A 26,195-nucleotide genomic window follows, 5' to 3' on the forward strand; every position below is an offset into this window, starting at 1 on the left:
ATAAATAAAATAAAATACCTGAAAGGACACATCTATCGCAGCTCAATTAAAAGTCTTGTTAAGAAATAAAGCTATTTCAATCAAACAGCTTTACTAAATACTGAGAAAATATATATAATTAGGAAGGTACTATTTAGGTAACCTGAAATATGTTGGGTAATTAGTTATACTTGCAGATGGCAAAAAAAAACTTTCTTATTGTAAAATGTCACCTGGAATGTTATCATTTAAAAGTCAGTAATGAAAACAAAAATTAATAAGAACTTTAATGCAATACCAAAGAGTGCAGGAAATAAATGTCACCAGTCTGCAGAAACAAGATTTCTTCTGGCATTTATCATTTAATTTGGTTTTGCATCAATCTTAGCTTTTAAAAACCTGAAAAGCCCCTAGTCATAATCTGTTAGTCTATTTAGGAAGCCACCGTCTTTAACAGAGATAATAAGAAGGCCAAGTGGCACTGGCAGTCATCTGTACCCTTGACGGTTGTCTGAGCCTTCCAGACCTGAGATGTAGTTATGAGCTTAGTATTCATTTTTCAAAACATTTCAAGATATTTCATGGTATTCTCAAGGCATTATCCTGTCTCCCTGAAAATCTACTGAATGCCTTGGAATCACCCTATACTGTCCCTTCTCTCTCACATCTGTACTTACAGCACACACTTCCTGGGCAAACAAATATTTTCAAGTCTTCAGAAGATGTAATCCCATGAGTTTTTGTTCTCCATCCCTACTGCCACAGATCATATTGTTCTCTGATCTGGACTGTTGCTATCTCAGCTTCCTAACGAGTCTCTTTATCCTTGGCATCTTTTCCAGGGGCAAAGTGTGTGTGTGTGTGTGTGTGTGTGTGTGTGTGTGTAGAATTTACAACAAATAAATTGATGTATAGGCCAGCCATGGTGACTCACACCTGTAATCCCAGCACTTTGGGAAGCTGAGGAGGGTGGGTCACAAGGTCAGGAGTTCGAGACAAGCCTGGCCATCATGGTGAAACCCTGTCTCTCTACTAAAAAAATACAAAAATTAGCCAGGCATGATGGTACCTGCCTGTAATCCCAGCTACTAGGCAGGCTGAGGCAGGAGAATCATTTGAAACTGGAAGGTGGATGTTGCAGAGAGCCCAGATTGCTCCACTGCACTCCAGCCTGGGTAAGGCTCCATCTCTAAATAAATAAATAGGTGTGTAGATGGATTGCCAGTATTGCTCTGATTGCCACCATTTGTTTATTTATTCATTTAGCAAATCATGTCTGGTTCCTGTGCTAGGCACTAGGGCTATAGCAGAAAGCAAGGTAGAAGCAATACCTGTCAATATTAAGTCTACAGTTCAACCTGCGTTTAATTATATAAAATTTAAAAATTTTTTACTCAGAAACCTACAAAATGTTTATCTTTTCTAGAACAGAACTGTAAAGTAAATATGCTCTAAATCTGCCTGACACTCTACATATACCAAATAAGTCTCTTGATTTCTAGGCTCAGATTATAAGTTCCTAAGGGTCAAACATGTTAAATGACATCACAAAATGGCTTTAGGTCATTAGAATTAATAACAGCCATAATATATTAATAATAATGTGTTATTAATGGAGGTAAAGATATCTCATAGAGTTTTTATGAGGAGTAAATGTGGATGTGTATATATAATATCCAGCATGTGGTTGATGCTCAAAAATGTTGATTGAAAAACTGTTGATATATTTTTCTCTTCTTTTTAGGAAAGACAAAAATATTAACTGTCCCAAATCAATGCAATGCTACAATGTCTCCCCAAATTACGCCCTTTAAATGTGTCTAACTAAAGTGTTCTTGATAAATATTTATCTTGCTGTTATCAAAATTATTACTAAATTATCAAATTTTTAATTTTAAACTCTCATCCCTTTTTTTCTTCCTTATCCTATTCTTGGCCTATGAGAATAAAAGTATCCCAAGATGCTATATTTTCTGCACCTCATTTAAATACCCTCTATAGCTTATCACATAAAAAAGAAGCTTACAAGCAATGTACATGCGTACACTTGTCTGAGCTTCAAATGCCCAGATCTAAGCCTGTGGGAAAACATTTCTTACAGGTTTGAGACACAAAGCTGAAATTTTGGATCCTCTACTTTCCTTTTCCATTATAAAAGCCAGTGAGTTCATTACACATACTTCTCTCAACCTTATTCTATTTTGCTTCCAGCAAGTTGCTCATGATGGGAACACTTCACAGAGATACCCACTATTCCATGATCTTGTTTGTCTGAGGTTTCAAAATCCCTTGGCACTCTTTGCAATCCTAAACTTTCCTTATGTCTTGCAGCACAGACCAGTTCTTTTATAAAATGTTTTGGGGATTTTGATATCAAGTTTAACATGTAGTGTAGTCTGTCATCATGGCAGCTGCTTTCCACCAATCCCATTCCCAAAGAGTCATGTTGTTTGGCAGATGACATTCAACAGGTGTGCATCATGTCCTACAAGGTCTGTGGCTGCCAGAAGAGATATATCTAGAAAAGACCTCACACTGTTGTTGATCTATTGTGGCCTGGCAACCAGGGCTATGGATGAAAATTCAAATATAGACTAAGGGGGCATTTTGCCATTTTAGCAGATGGACATGCAGAGAAGTAGCCAAGGGCCTCTGTAACAAGCACCATGCATGTAGCTGGACAACAGGACGTGCAGCCAATACATTTAATTGGATTTTTATCTGTTGCTTAGAAACCTCAGGTTCAGGGACAATGTCATTCCTAATTATGACTTAAGCCTTGGACATTCTCTTCATAGAAACCAAGATCTGTGACTGCCATGGATAAGTGTTGGGCAGCAGGAGTCCAGCTGGCTCCACGAAGCTGCCAACCGAGCCAGGAATAAAATCTGCACTAAGGATAAGAATTGTTTCTCCTGGAGCTAAGTCAGCAAATGTAGTCTGGTTGTCAGGGCTGAGGTAAGGAATAAAGATGAATCATTGCATACTTGTGTTCTTTTCCCCTGCTTTCATTCTGAGTGAACAGGAAAATCAGGTGAGACACAAAATGGTCAGGGAATAAATCATTCCAATACTGACAAGACAGACTGGGCTGTACAAAACCAGAGTTAGAAAGAAAAGAAAAACAAATGAGAGAAAACTGGACTCTGGATCAATACGTTAAAGAACCTGCAGTATTGAGTAGACAGTCATGTTAAGGGCTTGAAGTCAGAAGTCAGATCACCTAATTTCAATTCCAGCACCTCACTTACTAGCTTTGTAACTATAGTCAAATTAATAAACTGACTGACTCATTTTTCTCATCTGGAAGATAAGGATAAAAAACGCAATAACTATAAGGCAGTTGTAATAATCAAATCAGTTAATGTACATAAAGCACCTAGAACAGTGCCTATTACATAGTAAACCCCATGTAAGTATTATCTCTCATTATCAAATGGAAAGGTTACTCTGTCTCAGGCAAGCTTCAGCTAAATCATGTTCAAACTCCATAAAAAATGTCCTTTGTCCCAAGCTAGTTCAGTTATATTGCCCCAGCCTCTTGTAAAATATTGTATTAAATTTTCCTCATTTGGGCTCCTATTATCTATATGCACAAACCATCCACCACATATTCCTATCCCCAGAAAACCAAAACAAATGAAAAATAACAAGATCATTTAAGAAGTAATTCTCAGTCCATTGCTTGACTCCTTATATAAATGTTTTGTTGTCTAATATATCTACCTCAATGGCTTCAACTGCTTTCTCTCCAATAACCTGAAGTCGAAACCATTCTTCTGAGTCCAGAACTGTTTATCCAATGGTATATTAGCCATACATACTTGAAGGTCTCACAAAGGACAGATCAAAAAGTCCTTCAAACTTTGTGTATTGATAACTGAAGATATCATGTTCGCTCCCAACCCACCAGCAAAAATGATGCTGTTTCTTCTTCAGTATCCCTAAACCATTCACATGTCCTAGGTTGCTCTTTTAGTCTTAAAAGTGTCCCAACTTGAATCTAAATATATGATTGCCTTGTGTATCTCCCAACACAGTGACCAGCCACCCAGTTGCTTAAGCCAGAAATCCTAGCTTTTCCTCCCCCCAATATCACATAAATCTAATATATCATCAAACATGGCCAATTATACCTCCTAATTATATCTCAAATTTACCCCATCCTCATTAACTATATTGCCACTGCCTTTTTGTGATCCCTCATCCCATTTATCTACTGGCATAAGTTTCCTAAGTGGCATTTCTACATTTTCTGTCTCAAAAATATCATTCTGAAGACTACCGTAGCAGTTTTTTTTCAAAATCTAAATATGACTATATCATTTCCCAGCTTAAAACTGTTCAGTGACTTTAGTATATAAAGGGAAAATACAAGCTTCTGCCAAACAAAACATTTCAGCTTAATATCTATAAATGAATGACTTCCAAATGTACATCCCCAGCATAATCCTCTCCCCTAAATGACAGATTTGAGTGTCCAGCTGCCTATTCTACATTTCTACTTCAATAGACATCTCAAGCTAAAATTTTCAAATTTCAGTTCACAATTTTACCATATAAACCTGTCCTTCTGCTTTTCCTCATATTAGTAAATGGTAACTCGTTTTACTCATGGCTTTGTCCGAAAGGCTTGAGAGACAGTCTTGACTCACTCCTTTTAGTCTCACACCCTACATCAACTCCATTAACAAGTTCCATTGACTCTACTTTGGAATATATCTCAAACTCTAATGCATCTCACAATATCTGATACAATCACCACAATCCAATAGATGATCATCTCTCTCCTAGATTATTAGAATAATTTTTTCAGTCTTTTCATGCCTTTTTAAAAGACTAGTATTTTTAATGATTTCATTTTATCTCCTTTATTGGCTTTTATCATGCCTCTGTGTTTTCAGTCATGCTCTGAATAATTGAAAAGTGTGCAACACACGTTTTAGACTTATTGTTTCTATCTTCAAATAATATTATAGCACTTTGGGTACAGAATAAGAACCTTGCAATGATATACCTCCATTTTCTTCCTCACCTCCTTAGTGGTATTATCATACATTTCATATTTTCAGTTATAAACCTCATGTTATAAGTTTTGTTTCAGATAGCCAACAATTTTTAAGGAGACCAAAATAAGAAAAACTGTTTTATTCTCTTCTACCTATTGACCATTTCCTGTGCATTTTCTTTCCGTTGATCCAAATATGCATCTAGCATTGTTTTCCTTTGCCCAAAGAGCTTCCTTCAAACTTTTATAATTGCAGGTATGCTGGTAAGACATTTTCTCAGCTTCTATTTGTCTAATAAGGGCTTTATTTCACTGTTTTTTAAAAATGATTATTTTACAGGGTACAGAATTCTAAGTTGGCAGTTATTTTCTTTCAGCACATTAAAAATGTTGCCCTACAATGTCTTCTGCTTGTGACTACTATATTTGTTCCTTTGTATATAATGTGTTATTTTTCTCTACCTGCTTTTAAGATTTTCTTCTTATCATTGGTTTTTAGCAAGTTGATTATGGGTGACTTGGTATAGTTTTATTTACGTAATCAACTTAGGAATCACTGGTCCTCATCGATATGTGGGTTTATTTTTTTCATGATCACACTTGGAAATTTCCCAGTTAAAATAAAATATTCAAATTTTCTTCTCTCTTCACATATTTTAAAATATATTCCAATTATATGTATGTTAAATAATTTTATACTCACTCACAAATCAGTGATATTTATTTTCAGGGTTTTTTTCTTTCTGTGATTCTACTGCTGTGTCCCCAGATTCTCTGATCTTTTCTTCACAATATAAACCAGCAATCCCTTCCAGCCAATATATTTTTTTATTTCAGCTATGATATTTTTAATCTCTAGAAGTTCAATTTAAGTCTTTTTAATAATCTTCATTCATGACATCATAGTCATATTTTCTTCTACCTTCTTAAACATTGGAAACATTTGTCATAGCTGTTTTAACGTCCTGGCTTGCTAATTTCATTCTCCCTGTCATTTCTGGGTCTATTTCTATTGATTAATTTTTCTCCCCATTGTGGATTCTATTGCATGTTTTTTTGTAGGCCTGATAATTTATTTTTTATTTTTTGAGACAAGGTCTTACTCTGTCTTACCCAGGCTGGAGTGCAATTATAGCTCACTGCAGCCTCAAACTTCTGGGCTCAAATGATCCTGCCACCTTAGCCTCCTGAGTAGCTAGGACTATAAGCACACAATACCACATCTTGCTAAATTTTAAATTTTCTGTAGAGACATGGTTTTGCTTTGTTGCCTAGGCTGGTCTTGAACCCTTGGTCTCAAGTAATCTTCCTACTTCAGCATCTCAAAGTGCTGGGATTACAGGTATGAGCCACTGTACCCAGCCAAAGTCTGATAATTTTGATTGGATGCCAGACATTGTGAATATTATATGTGCTGGATTTTCTTGTATGCTTTTGAATAGTGTTGAAGTTTGTTCTGGCACATTGCTAAGTTGCTTGGAATTAGTTTGATTTTTGTTTTTGAGGTGTGTTTTTAAGCTTCCTTGGGCAGGTCCAGAGTAGTATATGAAATTTATTTATTCCTGCATAAAGGCAATATACTTCTGAGTACTCTAATTGATGGCCTTATTCATGGGATCTTCCTACTCCTATTGGTGGCTACACAAAATATTCCTAGCCATGACTTCTTGAAATTACTCAGCCTGCTTATTCCCAGAGGTTCCTTCTCCAGCCTTGCATGGTGCTAAATGTGCAGGTGAAAATTACTACCAAATACAAAAGGGAATTTCTTTGTAGATCTTTGGAGTTCTTCATCTTTATAGGCAATTGTCTCTTCTCTTGCCTTAAAACTTGCAAATAAATACTGACCAGTTTAGTCTCCCCAAATATTATCTCAATCTTCTCAGTTTATTGTGACTACCAGGTACTCTTTCGGTTCTCATGTTTTTGTATCTATGACTTGAAAACTACCTCTAGGCAGAATAAGGGTGCAATTTAAAATCTAATCCTGTTTGCTTTTCTTCTGTCAGGGGCCAAAGTCCTGTGCTACTTATTGTCCAAAGTTTGAAAATTGTTACTTGATAAATTTTGGCTCAGTTATCTAGTTTTTTAAACCAGCGTATATATCTTGTTACTGTTCAATTTGAAAATACAGAAAAAAAACGGCATAGGGAAGAAACTAACTCTCTCCTAGGGCATTTCTGCCACATCCATTTTTTCTCTTTAAAAACCATTATAGATCATGGATACTGTATTTCAAAGTGTTTAAAAGCTCAGACTCTCAGCATATGTCTTTAAGCATATACTCTTAAACTCCTAAGGGTTCAATTACCTCACCTGTAAGATGGGAATAAGAATAATTCCTGAAATATAAGATTGCAGCCAGAATAAATGAGGTAATGGAAATAATGTACATTTAATTTCATCATATATTAAATGTTCATTAAATATTATATCCCTTTTTTACAAAGAAAAACAAAAGCCACAGAAGAAAAGAAAATCTGTACTATACAATTTTTTTTAAAAAAAGGATTTACTAGCAAAAGAAGACAGAGAAAGAGTAACTATGAACTTTAGGGAAAGAAAGGAACACGCTGTGTCAAGAGTACACAGGCAGGAATTTTAAGTCCTGGATTGTTTCATGTTACTCAAGGACTTACAAAGAAGTCACCTCACTTCTGTAGATCTCAGTTTCTTCTAAAAGTTGGAATACAAATACTCTCCTGGCTCCTGGCTGGGATGTTGTAAAGATCAAGTGACATAACTGAAGTGAAAGTCTTTGGAAAGGTACACATATCACACAAGAAATGTTAGATGATGATAGTATTAATGGGAATCTAACAGCCTTAAATAAAAAGAGCAACAATGTATATTCCAGACTCTATGAGAACTACTATCATCATTTTTATATCAAATAAATAGGAAGTGATGCAGAAAGAAGAACAGTGATGCAGAAAGCAAGAACACTCAGGGATGCAGTGAAAGAAAAAGGGCTACAATTTCAGAGTTTTGCACTCATGTCTAGTTCTTTTCTTCTGCACAGGCTCAGAACCGTTACATTCCTTTCTAAATCTGGATCCGTGACAACACTTTACATTCTGGTAATGAGAAAAACCTTCTCTGTTACTGTTGTGTTATTTTGCTGGGAAGCCCCCAAATTCTACACTGTGCAAAAACCACATATCTCCCTTGAGGTCAATGATATTGACATTTTCTGCCTGATTTGAAGATGGTTTATCCACAGCTACAGTAAATGTGACTTAGTCTCATTCTCCCTATCACCAATAATTCTGACTTTGGCAGAAGCATCTGTCATGCCAGAGAAACAAAGTGAGGAAGAGAACCTGATTCTGAGACTCAAATGTGATATATTATGAAGGGTTCTGCAGTTCAGCTCCAGAACTGAACTGGTTTTTTTTTGTTTGTTTGGGGGAGGGTAGGGCATTTGTTGTTTGTTTTTTACTTAGAATGGCATTACTTCTAAAGAAACTTAGAAATAAATTTTTACACAAAGAATCGAATTCCACCCAAGCTGATATTTGTCACCACTTTATCTGGCTAAGCAGGCTGTTGAAACAACTGTGTAAATTTAGTCACAAAACCTCCTTTGTCTATGGTAACATAAGAAGGTGGAAGAGATGAGAGGGAAGAAAATAAAATATATCTTAATGCAAAAATGCATAATTTCTTTAAAAATAAGGCAAATCTTAGTTAAAAATCTACTTAGTAGTTAAAAATTAGTAGTTATTATTAGTAGTTAAAAATCTCTTAGGAGATAATAGAAGCAGTCATTTTCTTTTCCCACAAGATGCTTTGGGCATTATAGGAACTCAGTCTTAATGCTTAGAGCATCATAAATGTGGCCACAGCCCCAACTCCAGATTTGGAAAGAAACATACACAGAGTGCTTCAGTCTACCCTCCACTCCCCTATTTATGCTGCAGATTTGTTTTATTTTTATAGCCTTTCTTCACCCTTTGCATAGCAGCACACCACTTTTCCTATTAGGAATCATGACTACGTTCCTGTTGTCCTGATGGAGCTGTCAGTTATAGTGACCCCTCTTTCCATCATAGCTTGTGATCATGTGATTCAGGAAAGCCAACCAGTGTATTCTATCTCCTTGTTGCAGTGATTGAGCCAAGAATGTATACATGGCCCAAAGAAGTCCAGGCCTTTCCTGATATTTGATATTTGGAGAGTAAGAAACAACAAAAAAAGAGCCCTTTTTCAGAATCACAAGCTACAGGCCTACAAGCTTGGGCGTTTTTACTGTCATAGAAAGTCTTATTGAGAATGGGACCCACATGCAGAAGGTAGAAATGCTAAAAGATAAAGACAAAAGAAACAGACAGACTACAAATAAAACTTTAATATTGTAATTTGTGTCACTGAATCTTGCTATGTAGAATCAAGCTGAACCTAAACTTCCAGATATGTAAGCCAATATATTCTCCTTTTAGTTTCAGGAATTTAAATTTGGCTACTGTTTGGGGGTAAAACAGTACCTAGTACAGTATATAGTAAAATATTTCATGATCATAATCTCTAGGACCATATTATACTAGTGCAAAACAAATACAAATCAATTTGCTTTTGGTGCTTCTTTTAGATAGAGAACGTTATTTAAACAAAACTATCTGAGAACATGAGACATTGGCCATATTTAAATTGTGTCTGAGTCACTCACAAAAGTTTAATTGTATTTAAAAGAACATTGAGGACAAACTCTCAGGAGACACATCAGAGACACAGGATAAAGTACTGACCCTCTCATTCCTTAAGGAATGATCATCTTTCCATTTCAACACCTTTGGCCAGCTTTGATTAAGTTTTATAAAAGGCTATTTCATTAATTGCATTCTTACATAAGTGATGGCCATGCAAAAATTGCCTTCCTGTACAAGTGAGGCAGAGTAATATTTTGAATTATTAATCAATGTTTTTTCAAGATATTTCCCCTTACCTAACAACTTCTCCTAATTAGAGCAACTGTGCATCTTGTCTTTACTACTGCAGCGATGAGGTGACCCAGAAGAATGCTTAATTCAGTTTGTAGCTTCTGAGCTCTAAATGACTAGGTAGAAGAACATCAGAGAGAACTGAAGAGAGCTGGGAAGTGGGTGAGATTCCTGAGAAGAGGCCCTCAGAAACAGAGTAGAAGTGACTATTCAAAACATGCTTGATAAAACTCCTTGATTCACCCAGTTCCAGTTTTTCATAGCTTCAGAGTAGGCAGGGAGTGCAGCCAATGGTTTTCCATGCTCCCAGCAGAAGTTTTGAGGCAGCAGAGAGAGCCAGACTTGGAGCAAAGGAGATAGCACAGCAGCAAACTGCAGGAATTGATGACCCAGGACTGGCACAGATAACTGATATCACAGAAGATGCCTGCATAGTCAGATGACAATCAGGAACCAGACATCACTGTGCCCTGAAACATGGGTTAAGGAATTTAGCCACCATCTTGGGGAAAAGGGGCAGAACCTTAAACAGATTGAAATGAGTGTTACTCTTGTTAAGTAAAAATTATAGGAGGCTATTGTTTTGGATTAAACACTAGGACCCAATAGGCCAGATTTTAAAGAAAAATAGCTTGGAAATGACTAATGAGCTTTTCATTTTCTGCTTCTGCCTTCTTCAGCCCTTCTCTGTCTACAAAGCCATTCCTTCTGCTCAACTTCTCTGAACATTCTATTTTTTAGAATAAAGTGTTGCCCAATTCTAGAATTGTGAACAAATCCAAATGAGAGCTTTAAACTAAATTTAATTGGTTTTTTTTACACTGTCTTTAAGAGAATGAGGCCTTGAAACAAAATCATATTGAATTATAGAAAGCAAAGATTACATTTCTTAAGTACTAGAGTGAGTAGGTAGACAGAGAACCATACTCACTATCAAAATGTTTAAAATAAGTTTTAGGGTATAATAACCAAAAAAAAAAAAACTTTTAAAACCATTTATTCAATATTTGCCTAAGCTTAAGATTTTGTGTTAAACAGTGAAGTGTGTTGCAGGCAGTCAGCACTTACTCCAAATCTGCTGTGGCCTCCACACCTCCTGTATTTCATCAATTAGTGCCTAGGGTATTTCCTCTTCACCTTAACAAAGAATCATGTACCATAGGCCAGTTTTTGATGTCCCTTTGTGCCAGGATGGACTTGTCCCAGGGGCTGATCTCATCTCATATTGAAAGGGATTGATTGGAGACTAGGATCCAGTGTCAACTCTTTAGCCATATTTGAGCAACAAAGGAGGTTTGAAAGGAGTGGCTCTCAAGCTATGTCTACATGGAGTTCACCACTATGTTCAACTTTGTCTACTCTTTAGTCTTTTGTTGTCTTAAAGTACTGGGCCAACATTATTTTGTTAGAAGTTAGTGTGGGGGTTCAGTCAGGATGGTTGGAAAGATTGTAAAATTATAGAATATAGTTACAAACCTTCTTGAAAGGCTGATAAGTTTGCATAGTTTCCATAGATGTTTTAGTTGGGGGCAGCCTAATCCCCTTTACCTTTAGTTGATAAAGAAAAGCAAATAACTAGGGAATGTGGGGGACTTTATCTGAGTAACTTGTTTACTAATGTGGTCCTAAAACTAACCTTTAATCTTTCACAAGTCAGATGACTCTCTCGGGAGAGGGTGACTAGATTTATTACCTGCAAATGGTGTTTGCTTTTAGGCCTTGGAACCTGGCCTTTAATCATTATCCATAAGTGTGTTGACTTGGAGCCTCTATTATTAAATCTATACTGAATAAATGTCCAGAGAGCAAACTGGTCAGGCCATGGCTGCTATCTCTCTAAGGAATGTCTGTGAGTGGCCACAGTCTCCCAGCCCACTCTCTCACTGGAGATTTGTGTTTGAGTGAATTTGTTCATCTGTCACCGGGTCAGGGTCTGCAGGTCAAACCCCAGCAAGTTAGTATTTCCATAAAAATTTAATAAGTAACAGTTACAAAATTTAGGAAGACAAATAAATAGTAATATGATAATTCAAGTTTGCATAATGACTTTGAGCCATAAACTTAAAAATAGCCAATTGAATAAATGAAATGACCACAGGGAATTAGATAAGACCTAGAGTAAGCATATGGTCTGTCCTCTTATTTTGTGTGTATGATTCTCTGTTTTTCAGAGGAATGTATCCAAGTATAGTATGTAATATTAGCAAGAGCAAAGATATTTTCTTGTTTAGCCAGTGGATACTAAAATATGTTTAGGTTCTGTTTAGTTACCAGCATAAGCTACTGATTGTAGAACTTTAATTATGCCATTATCTTACCATATGAAAAATGGAGGTTAGAGTAGCATTAAGGTACGTAATAGTCTCATTATGATATGAAGATTTGTTCCTATATCTTGGGAACAGCTGTCTACAGCACGAAAACATCAACCTCTCCTGGTTTGCAGTTTGAATGTCTCCAGTCATGATATGCAGTTTGATGATCTTGTGGTGATCATACATCAGGCACAAGGAATGTTATTGAAAATTTATCTAGTTTTGACTTATAGAGCTTTAGAATCAGAGCAGTTGTTTTGTTACTAGCTGGAGAGTCGTAGCAAAATTTTGGATGAAATTAGGAGAATTCAGGATCTAGTCCAGTCTACAGGTAAATAAGAAGAGCTTGAAAACTGTGAATAAGGCTACAATCTAATAACAAGCATGTAATAGTTCATTTGTTTTCTTCAAAATAATATTTTCACTTTACATTCATCACATAGGAGTCTCAGATTTTAATACTTCTTGAGGAAAAGAAGCCAAACCAAGGTGGCTTTTAGATTTTACTTTCATCCTTTAGTTTTCCAGGCCTGCCAGGAAGTGACAATTTCTAATCATTTACTGTGATGCTAGGAACTGTTTGATCCAGTTGTTTTGTTCTCAGATACAATACTTCAGTCAAAGACTTGGTGATGTAACCACTGTTTTCAATTCTATCCTGCTATAAAGACAGAACAGATTTTTGTTGAACTTATGCAAATAACCAAATTATCACTAAAAATATTATGAATATTTTTCAATTTTTGGAGGAATCAAGGAGGGAGAATCGAGGTTTGGGGACTCAGACTGACTTCCTTACTCCTCAGCTTGCAGACAGTCTATTGTGGGACTTCACCTTGTGATCATGTGAGTCAGTACTCCTTAAAAATCACTCTCGGCTGGGTGTGGTGGCTCAAGTCTGTAATTCCAGCACTTTGGGAGGCCAAGACAAGCGGCTGGGTGTGGTGGCTCAAGTCTGTAATTCCAGCACTTTGGGAGGCCAAGACAAGTGGATCATGAGGTCAGGAGTTTGAGACCAGCCTGTCCAATATGGAGAAACCCCATCTCTACTAAACATACAAAAATTAGCCAGCTGTGGTGGCATGAGCCTGTAGTCCCAGCTACTTGGGAGGCTGAGCCAGGAGAATAGCTTGAACCCAGGAGGCAGAGGTTGTAGTGAACCAAGATCACACCACTACACTCCAGCCTAGGTTACAGAGCAAGACTTTGTCTCAAAAATAAATGAATGAATAAATTAATAAATAATCTCCCTCTCATATATACATCCATTCTCTTAGTCCTTTCCCTTAAGAGAACTCTGACTAATACAGAGAAAAAAGCAAATACTTCCCCATTTTTCCACAAAAATATACTTTACCAAAGTGTTGTAAAGTATGTTGTAAAACTTAAGTGTTGTAAAACTTAAGCGAGAACATTTTTTTAATCTGGAAAACATCTAAGTGAATAACCAATCATTGGTTTACATAAAAATTATAAAAACATTAGCTTTATCAATTACTTAATGTCATTAGCTTTATCAATTACATAACTAAATTTTTGTTTTGCTAGATCTTGATGAGCACTTTTATAAACTCACACATTTCATTTTTGGTGTTCTGGAAATTTTTGTTTAGTCTATTGATCTTAAAGTTGTCAGAAGTCTGTGTTCCAGAGTACTTCTCTTTTTCGTAAAAAGCAACTTTGAGCTGTAACTGATTACATATGTTATTAGAGAAGAATTTAAAACAATAACTGTGTATGACAAAAACAAAATAGCCATGTTTAAAAATCTGATGAAACAATGAGAACACGTGGACACAGGAAGGGGAACATCACATAACAAGGCCTGTTGGGGGTGGGGGAGCTAGGGAAGGATAGCAGGGGTTAGGGAGATGGGGGAGGGATAACAGGAGACATAGATGATGGGGGGAATGGGTGCAGCAAACCACCATGGCATGTGTATACCTATGTAACAATCCTGCACGATCACATGTACCCCAGAACTTGAAGTATAATTTAAAAAAAAAAATTCAAAGTTGACAAGGAAATGTAGTTATTTTTATTATGTGCAGCATTTTAAACTATCAACCAGAATCATGACTGACAGCATCAAATTAGTACCATCATACTTTTATAAATTTTATATATGCTTTAGAATACTTGGATTCATAATATATCCATTCAAATAAAACTTTAGAAAGTATTTCAGAAAACCAAAGCTATGGCATAACATCAAATTTTTATAAATTTATATAGTTTTTAAATAGTTATATTAAGAATATAACAATGAATATAACTGAAAGAAGGTCTAGTATCACATCATTTGACAATGCTTCTTATACAATTTGCCAAATAAGCCTTTTCATCTAAAATATCTACAAGATGAGAGATAAATTCTTTGAGGCTCTATAGAGGCCCAATTGGAAAATTTCAAAGTTAATTTTATGTGTCAAAAAAGCCTTAACTTAGAATTTTGATCTTGGGAAGCTTGCCAAAGATGTCAAAAAGTTCAAAACACTTGATGAAAGCAGAATTAAAGGTCCCTGTAAGATAATAGTTATTCATTTAACCAGAATGATAATCAGAGATCTTCAAAAGCAATACAGAAAATCAAATAAATATAAAATTCTTAACCTCTTTTAAAAACTCTATTTTCCTAACTAATGAAAAAACAAAAAACAAACCCTAATAAAGACAACACAGGGCCAGGTGCAGTGAGTGGCCCATGCCTATAATCACAGCACTCTGGGAGACCAAGACAGGAGGATTGCTTAAGGCCAAGAGTTTTAGACCAGCCTGGGCAACATAGTAAGATCCTGTCTCTAAAAAACTTTTTTGTTAAAATTTAGCCGAGCATGGTGGCACATGTCTGTAGTCCCAGCTACTCAGGAAGTTGAGGTGGGAGAATCTCTTATGTTGAAGATTTTGAGGCTGCAGTGAACTATGGTTGCACCACTGCACTCCAGCTAGGAACCAGAATGCGACCCTATCTCTAAGGAGGAAAAAAAAAAAAAGACAAAACAGGAAATTATCTTAACAGAAAATAAAATCTTCGTTTTTTAGGTTAGTTGCCAAAAAGGTAAATAAAAATGGTCTGCAACTTGAGTGTTTCTCCTTATGGGAAGCTGATTTAGATAACCTGGAAATCAATCCTGATGGAAGAGTAATTAAATTTAATCAGACACAGAAAGAATTTGTTGAGGATTATGAGTACACTGTATTACAGAGGAATGTAAACAAGAAAACTGGTATGTTAAGCAGGGCAATACGTGGTTTTTACTAACAATATGGGAAGATTCCTGGTTATATGGAACAATTCAGGCACATCAGGAAAAGCCAAGAGGGCAGAATCCAGTTATACTGAGAAAAACTTTGCTTTTCTAAGTCTTTGAGAAAAATATTTCAGTGTCAGGCAATAAAATCAAAGTTAAAATAAGAGAAAAAAAGTTAAAGGGGATGACAAGAATGTTAAAAGAAAGAGTGGTCAGCCTAGCCTAGGAAAAGGATATCTCTTTATAAGGGAAGAAAGGAGAGCCTAAGGCAAAGATGATAATTGCATGACCTCCAAATCTCATGCAGAAGTACAGGAAAGGTTGAATTCTGACATATAAATATGCGAAGTTTCAAAAAAAATTTTACATGGAGAAATGAAATTACCATTCTAAATTTAGAAAAACCGCATTTCAAATCTGAAAGTAGAAAAATTAAATACATCTCAGCAAGAAATGTGGCAGAATTAGAAACTGACTGTAGTTTAGAAGATGGCTGTTGGCTGGGTGTGGTGACTTACGCCTATAATCCTAGCACTTTGGGAGGCAGGGGTGGGTGGATCACCTGCGGTCAAGCATTGGAGACCAGCCTGGCCAACATGGCAAAACCCGGTCTCTACTAAAAAATACAAAAATTGGCTGGGCATGGTGGCATGTGCCTGTAATCCCAGCTACTCTGGAGGCTGAAGCAGGGGAATCCCTTGAACCCAGGAGGTGGAGGTTGCAGTAAGCTGAGATCACACCACTGTACCCCAGGCTGGGCAACAGAGAGAAACTCCCTCTCAAAAACAAAAACAGAAAATGGCTGTTAAAGAAGCAGATTTCGAAATCAAAAATCAAAACCACTTGAAACTTTTCTAAATGTAAATCAATACTTTGTTCTTCCTACATAGGGAACCAAACTTTTTAGTTTTGTATATTCTTTAGTATTGACTCTTCTTTAAAATTATTATAATTTTCTTTTAATTATAACCAATTTTATGACAGACAAAATTATTTTTATAAATCCACCCTTCACAAACCTTACCAAAACTCACATTATTTATGATATTCTTGGACTTTCTGCTCTGTCCTGCACTTTTTCTTTCTTAAATAACCAGTCATTTACTTTAGGACAAAAATTTCCCAACTAAGCTTTTTTCTCATACAAAATTATTATCTTTTATTCTTAACCTTTGCTGCAATCAGAAGATCTTGAGAAACAAGCAACAAAAAAGTTCAAACCAATCAAAAGAAATCAAGTATTTGCAAAACTCTTAACCCAGGCATGCAGATTGAAAAAAATATTGAACTAAACCTGCAGCCCAAAAATGGACTCACCAGAAAAGACATGTTTCATGAACGGAAAGTAGATTTTGTAGAAATAAGAGCACTCAATCCAGAAAGACCCGTGTCTTTACACGACAAAGGTCTTACCAGAAAAGACAGAAACACTTTTATCACCCCAGGAGGGGCATATGGTCCTTTACTAAAATGGCTTTATCGGGTCCAGATTCCAAGTAAAGAAAAGAGCTACTACCAAAAAGAGAGTGGTTCAGCCTCTGAGAAGACTCACCAGGGCAGAAAAGGTGAATCATGGAAACAGAGAGCTAAAAGGGCTCAAGTTGCTATTGCATACCAGTTCTAAGAATCGCTAGTTTCTTTCAGTGGTGATCTTTTCCATGTCTACTTCTATAACCATATACATCAACCTAAATAACAAACAGAGAAAGACTCCTCTCTAAAAGAAAAAGATATTTAGGGAATAGAGCATTGCAATGGAAATACACATGCCATGTAAACTACGTATGTATTCATGGAGGTAAAGAAAGATCCTTTTAAAGAAAAAAAAATCAAGATTACACAATGATTTTTAAACAATTATCATTGGCTATGAAGATTAGTAATAAGGGTCATGCCAGTCTGAGTCTGGACAGGCAGTTGCTATGCAGATGTCCTTGCGGAAGTATGTTTTGTGTAAAATTGAAATGGCCTTTGTGTACAGTTGTGGCTTTTACAGAATCTTTTGTGATAGTTTTTCTCAAAAATACGAGCATGAGAACGCTTTCTTCAAAGCCGTCCCTGGCTCTATTTGTCAAAGTTTTTTGTTTTGTTTTGTTTTAACATAAATGACTCCATTTTGATGTGAACAACTTACACATGTACCACCCCACCATTTCCTTGGAGAAGCTCTCCATTAAATTATTACAGAAACAAATTCTCAAAATTAAAGATGTAAACAGGAGCATTCTGGAATTTCATTTTTAAAGCGTCAGTATAATAAAAGACACACTATACACTGGAAAAACTTAGTGTTCCTACAAAACATATGTTCGTTTTTACATTTCTAAGTATCCAAGTAATAAAAAGGGGTTTTAATATGTTCTAAATTTTTCTTATTTCAGTGTTTAGTGCCAGCCAAACCTGTTACATAATTGATATTTATGATGAAATGGAGGGGAAAAAGTAGAAGATGGGCAAGAGCCACATCTGGTATTTATTTGTATCTGATACTATATAGATAAATGTAATGTCTGCTGATTCCTGCTTTAGCCCTCCTCCCATCATCCCAACAACTCTTCCTGGGTATGGAGATTTAAGAGAGAATAGAAGTAATTCAAAATAAATCATGGGAAACACTAGCACTAAATTTTTATTCAGCCTTGATATATTTGTGACCAAATAGTTACATTTAATGTCAGTAGAGAAGGACTACAAGTAGAGTGCATTCAGGAGTCAAATTTGTTCCTGGATGCACTGGGGTTTGGATACATAAAAGAGGCAACATTTGGTTCTATTGTGGTAGCTGAAGGAATAACCTTAAAGTATCCTAAACCATGGCAGGTCTGTAAAATATGACTTTATTGTCTTTTTATAAATGATGTCTAATGGTGGTAAATTTCTTTTGAAGTTTTGATAATAAGTTTAAAGAAATGTTAAAGTTTCTTTAAATTTTTAAAATTAAAATTAAAGTTTAAACATAAACTTTAAAGTTAAAATTAAGTTCAAACTTCTTAATAATTAAAATTAGAGTTATAGTAAACATCATCTCTGTTGTGAGATTTAATTTAAACTGAGTGTATAGACACAGTACAAACATCCAAATAAAAGCACACTGTGGCCAGGTGCAGTGGCTCATGCCTGCAATCCCAGCACTTTGGGAGGCTGAGGCAAGCAGGTCACTTTAAGTCAAGAGTTCAAGACCAGCCCAGCCAATGTGGTGAAACCCTGTCTCTCCTAAAAATACAAAAATTAGCTGGGCGAGGTGGCACACACCTGTAATCCCAGCTAGTTGAGAGTCTGAGGCCATGATTGTGAGGCATCCCCAGCTACCTGAGACTGTAAGTTCATTGAACCTCTTCCTTTCATAATTTTCCCAGTCTCAAATACGTCTTTATCAGCAGTGTGAAAACAGACTAATACAGTCTTCATATTCTGAGTAACATGATCAAAGTAGGGCTTTGGGAATATTATTCCAGTTTGTAATTGTCTGTAATTGAAGACTGTAATTCTTCCAGTTCAGCACCCACTCTAGGGATAGCCCTTCAATTATTTTTTTGAATACCATCTTCTTCCTAAAAAACAGTTCTGTGGTAAAAGTCTATCCTACCTCTTGTCCCAAGGATGGTTAAATGACTTAGCTCTAATCTCTACCAATCTAACCACTGGCCTCAAAGACTTGCATACAACCCAAGGCAGGTCAACAAGACTCAGTCCTCAATGTTTGCTTAAACTATTGGGAAAGAGATACTTTTTTCTCTTTATTGCTAAAGTGATGATTATTATTAGATATCAACTTAATTGGATTGAAGGTTTCCATGCCTAAATAGCTGGTAAAGTATGTTTCTGAGTGTGTCTGTGAGGATAGTGCCAAAGGAGATTGACTTGTGAGTCAGCGGACTGAGAGAGGAAGACCCACCCTCAATGTGGGTAAGCACCATCGAATAGGCTGTCGGCACATGAGAAAAAACAGGCAGAAGAAAGTGGGGAAGACTGGATTGCTGAGTCTTCCAGCTTTCATTTTCCTCTCATGCTGGATGCTTTCTGTTCCACTTGCCAGTAGCTTTCATTGAAGAACTCCAGGTTTTTCAGTCTTTGGACTCTTGAACTTATGCCAGTGGGGTTTGCCAGGGATTCTCAGCCTTTGGCCAGACTGAAGACTTTTGACCCAGACTGAGCCAATATGGCTTCATTGTTTCCTCAGCTTGCAGACAGCCTATCATGGAGCTTTGCATTGTGATCATGTGAACCAATTCCCCTTAAAAAAAATCTCTTTCATTTATACATATATCCTATTAGTTCTGTCCCTATGGAGAACCCTGAGTAAGACAGCTAACATGTTAACATTTACAACTGGAGCTTCTTCAGTTCATCTAGTTTCCTCATAAGAAGAATCTGTCTGCAAAAGAAGCCACTGGAGGAGAAAAGAAAGCCAAGATATGAGATGAAACAGATTTCTGACAAATATTTTTTGCACCTGAATCCATCCATGCCTAAAGCCATGCCCTTGGATTTTCTGCTACATAAGCAATAGATACTTTTTCAGATTAAGCCAATTTGAATATGTATATTAGCTATTTGTTACTCATAATGAATGGCTTCAACAGTTAATGGCTGAAAACAGCAAAAATCTCTTACTATCCCTCAGTTTCTAATGAGCAGGAATACAAATGTGGTTCAGATGGGATGTTCTGGCTGAGTCTTTTATAATGTTGCCCTTAGATTTTGGCTCAGGCTGCATTCATTCAATGGCTCAACTGAAATGGAGAATCTTTTCAAAGGTGGCTCACTCATGGCTGCAACGTTACTGCTGGCTGTTGGCAAAGGGTCTCAGTTTCTTTTCTCATGGGTCTTTCCATAGGATTCCTTGAGTGTCTTCATGGCATGGTAACTGACTTCCCCAGGGTGTGCTATCCAAGAGCCCAAGGCTAAGGCTGCAGTACTTTCTAAAACCTAACCAACTAACATCGGAAGTTACTCACTATTACTTCTGCCCTACTCTTTTGATTATACAGAATCAGCCCTATTCTGTGTGGAATGGAACTATGCAAAGGGATAAATAGAAAGCAGTGGTCACCAGAACCCATCTAGGGTGCTGAATACCACAATCATGTTTCTGTCTTTGCATTATAAAGTCTCCTGCCTGAATTCATGAGTTACCTAATAGAATGTAAAGTGTCTTATGTATTCTGATGCAAAGTCCAAAGACTTGATAGAATAAAGAAAACAAAGTAGGAGTAAAAAACCTCATCAAGGTAGACTCTAGAGATGAAGCATACCTGAGCCAGGCTTTGAAAATTATTTCAGTACTTATTTGTGTATGTAAGGATGAAAAGAAGTCATTTCAGAGTTGAGAAAGGGAGAGGCAAGAAAGGGTAATAAGAAGCCTGTTATGATTGATGTGAACAGAGGGGTGTTAGTGGAAGATAACACAGACAACAGTTAATGGAACCAGCTTGGGGCAGATCCCTGACTCTATATCTTTTGGAGCTTAGATTGAATTCTATTAGCATTTTTTCCTCAGAAATATAAGCAGTACTTAAGCAAAGGGAAAGGATAATGGAAGGCTCAGCCCTGATACTTCTGTACACAATATGCTAAACTCAGACTTACCAATTTCCAAGTAAGAAGGTTGTTGGTAGCTTATGTGGTAACTTGCAAAGCCTCCATGGGCCTAAGAACCTGATCCTCATCTTCTCAATGTCAAAAGATCTGTCCTATTAATTTATTCAAGGTTGATCTGATTCTAGGGGACTAATTGATACTAATAAAACTCACTAGAGATTGATTAGTACCTTGAAAGCTAATTTTTTGATTTATAATGAGAAACATTATTGCCTCATGGACCAAAATTCTCAAGTAAAGTGGATAGTATGTCCTCTTTCTAATAGGGAAGTTTTCTTGGGAATCAAATTAATATGAGAAAGTTGCTTGGTAGTTACCGAGGTGAAAGAAAGGATATGTAATTATCTTAATGAATTTATAATTAATTGTTTCTCTTCTCTATATTTCTAGCACTTGACATATTTATTCACTCCAAAAACATTTAGTCAGCATCTTCTATGTGCCCTGCCCCATATTAGTTGCTGAGGCATGTAAAAATGTAGGAAACCTAGCCTTTGCTGTCAGCAAGAGGACAGGTGGGGAACCAAAATTAATCAAGCTTCTAATATGTGCCAGACCTTATACTAGGGATTTATATAATTGATTTTTTAAAGCAAACTCTGTAAGAAATTTAGATTTTATTTTGCTCCTCCGAAGATGAGGAAAAAATATTTAAAAATGCAATTTAAACAATTTATGCATGATCACAAAGATGTGGTTTCATTACTGTATATACAGTTAACCCCTGAATAAGGCAGGTATTAGGGGCACTGACCCCCTTGGAGTCAAAAATCTGCATATGACTTCTTTTGACTCCTCCAAATCTTAGCTACTAATAAACTACTATTGATTGGAAGTCTTACTGATAAAATGAACAGCTGGTTAATACATATTTGAATTTTATATGTAGTATAAATTCTATTTTTATAATAAAGTAAGCTAGAGAAAAGAAAATGTTACTAAGAGAATCATAAGAAAGGGAAGAGGCCGGGCGCGGTGGCTCAAGCCTGTAATCCCAGCACTTTGGGAGGCCGAGGCGGGTGGATCACGAGGTCAGGAGATCGAGACCATCCTGGTCAACATGTTGAAACCCCGTCTCTACTAAAAAACTACAAAAAATTAGCTGGGCATGGTGGCATGTGCCTGTAATCCCAGCTACTCAGGAGGCTGAGGCAGGAGAATTGCCTGAACCCAGGAGGCGGAGGTTGCGGTGAGCCAAGATCGCGCCATTGCACTCCAGCCTGGGTAACAAGAGTGAAACTCCGTCTCAAAAAAAAAGAAAGGGAAAAAATATTTACTACTTGCTGAGTGGAAGTGGATCCTTAGAAAGGTCTCCATCCTTCGCACCTTCACACAGAGCAGGAGGAAGAGGAGGAGTTTCTCTTGCATCTCAGGAGTAACAGAAGTGGAAGAAAACCCTTGCATAAGCAGACTTATGCAGTTCAAACTTGTGCTGTTAGAGTCAACTATATTTGTCAAAACTGATATCATGTAAATTATACCTCAATAAACTGACTAAAGAAAACCATGTCAGAAAGTCAAAGAAAGGATTTGAGGAGACAAATTTTTGAAAAAGGCTGTTACATGCTGTGAGTTCCCAACCCTCAAACGTTGCCTCAAGCCTGCTGAAAAGAATGAGAAATGTGTTCCTTGCAGTCCTAGACGGTTAGGTACAAGTAAAGGTTAATTTTATTTGTTCAACTTAGCTAGCCTATGATGCCCAGTTGTTTGATTAGATACCAGTCTAGATATTGCTCTGAAGGTATTTTTTAGATATGAGTATTAGTCCATTTCACTTTTCTGATAAAGACATACCCAAGACAGGGCAACTTACAAAAGAAAGAGGTTTAATGGACTTACAGTTCCACGTGACTGGGGAGGACTCACAATTATGGCAGAAGGTGAAAGGGACATCTTACATGCTGGTAGATAAGAGAAGTATAGCTTTTTCAGGGAAACTCCCCTTTGTAAAACAATAAGATCTTGTAAGACTTATTCATTATCAGGAGAATAGCATGGGAAAGACCTGCCCCCATGATTCAATTACCTCTCATTGGGTCTCTCCCACAATATGTGGGAATTCAAGATGAGATTTGAGTGGAGACACAGCCAAATCATATCCATGTGATTAGCATTTAAATCAGTTGACTTTGAGTAAATCAGATTACTTTGTATAATATGGGTGGGCATCATCCAATCAGTTAAAGGCCTAGTGCAAAGACTGAAGTCTCCCAGGAAAGGAATTCTGTTTCTAGATTGCAACATAGTTTTTGTCTGAGTTTCTAGTCTTCAGACTGAATACTACAAAATCAACTTTTACCTGACTTTCCAGACTGCTAGCTTGCCCTGTCCTACAAATTTCAGACTTGCTAAGACTTACTAGCCTCCATAATCTTGTGAGCCAGTTTCTTAAAAACAACCTCTTTCTCTCTCAATGGTTCTATTCCCCTGGAGAACTCTAATACAGGTTTTGGTACCCAGAGTAGTTCTAAAGGAACCAAATCTTAAGAATGAGTTTTCCAAATTGGAAAACCTAAATGCAGTAGGGATAATTGGATCTCAAGATGTCAGGGGCCAGATGGAAGCATTTAATTACCAATGGCAAGATGGACATGGCTACCATAAAGAACAGCAGAGTCAAAGCAGTAATCAGAATATCTGTCTCACTGGGACCTGTGGCACTGGTTATTTCATCACAGTGTTAGCATGTGGGCAATCTATTAAATTCTTATTTGATCCCTATAAGTGGAAGAGTTACAGGTCAAGTGAACCAGAAAGTCTAACTTGTATTATAAAAACCAATTTGAATAATTTCCAGACTTTAGCCCATTGGCAGATACAGAATCTCTTTAAAGAATGGAAAATCAGTTCCCTGGAGGAAGAACCCTGCTATGCTGCCAAAAATGTATACCATTAATTTTTTTCCCAGTCTTCCACAAAGAGACCTACAGTCTTCTATTAGAACGAATAAGCTTTGGGAGAAAGGAAATAACCAGACTTTCCAGGGATTATTGGGCCTCTCTCTACATTGACACTATTGCCATGAGACTCAAAATGACATTGTGATCTATCAGCTGGAGTATAGGCTTACAGAGTTCAAGTATTCAGTGGAGTTTTAGCTCAGGTCCATCTTAATAGGCCCAATGGTTCTGTCATGGTATACTTATGCATCAGCTTGACTGGGCCACAGCACTCAGATATTTGGTCAAACATTATTCTGTATGTGTCTGTGAGGATGTTTATGGATGAGATTTCCATTTGAATAGATAGACATTGAGTAAAGCAGATTGCCCTCCATAATTTGAGTGAGCCTCATCCAATCCGTTGAATGCCTAAACAGAATAAAAGGTAGACTTCTCTAAGCAAGAGGGAATTCTGCCAGTAGACATCCTTTGGACTTTATCTACATCAGCTTGTCCCGGTTCACCAGCAGGGTGCCTTTGGACTCACACTAAAACTCTTTTTTGAGTCTCCTTTATCTTATTTCAGACTTTCTAAGCCTCCACAATCATGAGTCAATTCTTAAAGTAAATGTGTGAAGAAATAAACATCCTACATGTTCTGTTTCTCTGGAGGACCCTAATTAATATAGTCCCCAAAACTATCTTGTGGTTATTTTTCCAGTTTTAATAAACAGAATTGGCACAAACATGCTCAGAAAGCAGGGAAGAATCCTCACATTGGTTTCTGATCTGTATTTTGAGAGCTATTGTGGTAGGAAAGGCTAAGTGGAAGCCACTAGACCTGTGTCTAGTAAGGAAAATAGTAAACTAAAAGCAATACCACATTACTGGAGGGACTGCAGAAATAAGAGCTACCATCCTTTTCTATATGTCTCTCTGGAAAACCCAGACTAAGCAGCCATGAGTCACACCTAAGAATGTTAATCAGCCCATGTAAGCAGGAGGGGGTTGGTTTGACCTGCAAGGTGGGGTAGGGCAAGGACTGAAATGTTTTTCATGGCCTAGATGTGGACCTATTTAGGTCATCTTCATCCTAATGAATAGAACTGTACAGAGGATTGAGGGTTAACAGCAGCAGAAGTTGGAGTTACAATAGATTACTGGGAATGTTAGGAGTCAAGAGTGAATCTATCCGTCCAGGTCAAAGGAACTGCAAAAGGGAAGTCTCTAGTGTCAGGAAGCTTCCAATAATCCAAAAATGTACATCGCCCAATTCAATCCGTAAATTTTTATTGAGTTTCTAGACAACATTAAATAATATTTTAGGTGCTGAAGAAGCATAAGTATGTAGTACAGACACAAATTGTCACCTCTGTAGAACTTTTATTCTAATGCTAGAGGCAAACATAAAAACAAAGATCAGACTAAGGTGAATGAAGAATGCCAGGGTAGACAGGGTAGGCATCATTAGTAAAAGAAGTTAACAATTTCAGCAAAGATTTGAAGGAGGTAATGAAGTAAGCTGTGAAGGTAAGCACTCAGGTAGAAGAAACAGCCAGTACAAACACCAAAATGATGGAAATTTTCCTGGCACGCTTAAGGAACAAGGAAAAGGCCAGTGTGGCTGTGCAAATACAGCAAGGAAACCTAGTCATAGATGAAATCAGGGAGATTGTGCGGACCAGATTATGTTGGGCCTTATAGTTCAGCCTAACAACTTTGGCTTTTGCTATCAGTAAAACAAAGGGCCATTTCAGGGCTTTAAGCTATGATTACACTAGCTTCTAATTAAGTACAATGGGACAAGGGTAGAGACAAAGAGAATGGATAGAAGAAAACAACATAGATGAGAGATGGTAGTGGCTGGGAATCCACTAGTAACAGTAGAAGTTGTCAATTCTGGATGTATATTGAAAGCAGCATCCACAATACTTCCTGAAAAATTGGATATATGAAAAGAAGAGAGAATCAAGGATGACTCCAAAGACTCAGCAATTGGAAAGATGATTTCCTGAGATTGGATAGACTGGAGGTGGTAAGAAGTTTTAGGGAAAAAGTATTGGTTGAGCTTTGGACATCTTAAATTTAAAATGAGTATTAGAAATCCACATGAGTATGCTGAGTAGGCAGTTGGAAATATGAGTCTGGAGATTAAGGGAGAAATCCAAGCCAGTTATACAAATTTAGGATTCTTCATCACAGATATAGTCTTTTACACA

This window comes from Sapajus apella, unplaced genomic scaffold (genome assembly GCF_009761245.1).
Source record: "Sapajus apella isolate SASKATOON/1434 unplaced genomic scaffold, GSC_monkey_1.0 scaffold47, whole genome shotgun sequence".
Classification (NCBI taxonomy): Eukaryota; Metazoa; Chordata; class Mammalia; order Primates; family Cebidae; genus Sapajus; species Sapajus apella.